General features: G+C 40.9%; 1 protein-coding gene across 4 annotated transcripts in view; it reads left to right on the forward strand.

Annotated features, from left to right (window-relative positions):
* LOC106872245 (CD151 antigen) overlaps positions 1 to 2,428 on the forward strand; it is an 89,088-nt gene that overhangs the window by 7,423 nt on the left and 79,237 nt on the right. Inside the window, exon 1 of one of the 4 annotated variants that reach the window (XM_014919159.2) lies at positions 1,001 to 1,343. The exons of 1 other annotated variant lie outside the window; for it this stretch is intronic. The gene's annotated coding sequence lies outside the window, so the exon portion shown is untranslated. Of the gene's footprint in view, positions 1 to 1,000; positions 1,344 to 2,428 lie in introns of those variants that run through there. 2 more of the 4 variants (XM_052969153.1, XM_014919161.2) reach the window with 2 other exon arrangements.

Genomic DNA, 2,428 nt, shown 5'->3' on the forward strand with positions numbered 1-2,428 from the left:
CCCCCCCCCCCCGAAAATGCGAAATCTATCAATGTTTACATAGTGTGTAATGTTTTTGTGCATAAGTGAGTTTGAGAGTATGTGTGTGTGTGTGTGTGTCAACGACGAGTGCCTGGCTGTACGTGAAGATAATGTAATCGATGTCTCTCTCTCTCTCTCTCTTGTTTTCTGTGTGTGTGTGTGTGTGTGTGTGTGTGAACGTACACACATACACACTCAAAACAACAACAAATACAAAATATTGAATAACAAGAAATTTGGAATGAAAGAGAGGATTAGAAAGGGAAGGATGAGAGAGAGAGAGAGAGAGAGAGAGAGAGAGGGCGTAAGTAAAGTGATAGAGAAGGGCGGTAAAGATACTTGTGGTGGAAGTAAGAGGAGTGAATGAGTAGGGAGAGAGAGGGGAGAAGTGATATGAGGAGAGAGGGGTGGAAAGAGGGAGAAGAAAGAGTGAAGAGTGAGAGTGTGAGTGGTGATGTAAGTACGGGAGAAGGTAGAGGTAAGTGAGAGAATGAGAAAGAGAGAGAGTGGGAGGAGACGGCATCAGTCAGTCGCGGCACCAACAGTATCATCATCATCATCATCATCATCATCACCGCCATCATTACCGCCATCATCACTTAAGAACATAAGTGGATGACTTGAGGAAGATTTAGCTATTATTTCTAGCAGGCAGAGTAAGATGACGATGAGGATGGGTTGTGATGTTGTTTAACCCTAGGTCTGCAGTAACCTACATGACCTATGCTCAAAGACACTCCAGCTTTGACCACTGGGGGGAATCTCTGTTCTGTGACGGCAGCGGCGGCAGAGGTGGTGGCGGAGACGGTGGTAAATATGAGGATGGAGGCGGTGGTGGATGAAGATGGAGGGCGACCATTGATGGTTAGGGCGGCGTTGCAGATGAAGTTGATGGTGGTGGTGGCGGTGGTGATGTTATTAGGCCAAGTCAGTGACGACGGTGAAGGGAGAATGGTAGCAGGGTGAGATGGTGGTAGTGGGAGTGTGGTTGTAGAGGTGGAAGTGGTGGTGGTGTTTGGGGGGGGGGGAGGTGAAGAGAAACAGCTTCTCGGCTGTTGTTGTTGTGACAGTGGAAACAGAATCTTTCTTTAATTGTAACCAAGACTGCACCATGTCCACCTCGGATACCAGCTCCAACGTAACATAGCGGCAAAACCCCTCTCTCTATATACATACATATATATATATCTTATATATTTGTGTATATATTTAAGTATATATATATATATATATCTAGGCACAAACACATGTATGATTACACATACGTAAATAACGGGAGAACTACAACTGTATATAGATATACACACTGGACATAAGAAGAGGTAAGATTGGATATACAATTACATTTTGCATTTTAATTACATATGATTGTGTGTGTGTGTGTGCATATATATACATATTTATACATCTCTACCTCTCTCAATATATATATATATATACACATACATGCATAGTTGGCCAGGTGCCCATTGTCAATAATAGAAGAGTACTTGTGATAGCTTATAACTGGTACTTTATGTTTATCGACACCAGATGAAATTATTGGTCCATACATAGGGGGTTTGCACTATTGACCCCCGGCTGAGCAATGTCTTGTGGTTCCCCTACAAGTAGAACTACAGCGTACGTAGATTTGCATTGGGTCCCTAGACCGGAGGAGGCCCCCCGACAAATAAATGCCCATTGTAACCGATGCCTTCAGGCTGTTCTGCATGTATACACACACACACACACACGCCTATATATATATATATATATATATATATATATATATATATATATCATACACACAGTGTTCGCGTTGCTCTGTCCACTCATTCATTCGTAAATGACTATATGCGTACATTTAATGGTAATATATGTATATCTATTTAAATGTCTCTGAATGCATATATCATGTATACATAAATATGCTGTTTATATATATACACACACTCATATATATAGATGTCTATACATACACACACACAGAAGTGCACATTCAGTTGGCACGAACATTGGCTATATAATATATATGTTTCCCTTCTCCTTTCAATCCCAACAGGTTTGTTGCTTTTATCTCAAATATAAACAATTTAATATTAAACTGAATAATCACTCCATACTTGTGAGAGAACATATTTATTAAACTTTTACTCGGAACAGGGGCTGACACCATCGTTATACATGTATCGTAGCACACAAGACATGCAAACATGTGTTATCGTTTGGTCCCGGGCCAGTTTAGACCATAGGAGGAGTAGTAGTAGGAGCTGTGAATTGCAGGCCCATCTGGTCTTTGAATCAGTCACAGTGTATCTAGGGCTACATTATTTACTGACACCTTCTTATAAGTCTTGTTTTGTGTTTATGATTTGATAGCAATGTGTTATTTCTAGCAAGTCGAGTAACAACTCTTTAACGTTCT

This window comes from Octopus bimaculoides, chromosome 7 (genome assembly GCF_001194135.2).
Source record: "Octopus bimaculoides isolate UCB-OBI-ISO-001 chromosome 7, ASM119413v2, whole genome shotgun sequence".
In the NCBI taxonomy this organism is placed as follows: Eukaryota; Metazoa; Mollusca; class Cephalopoda; order Octopoda; family Octopodidae; genus Octopus; species Octopus bimaculoides.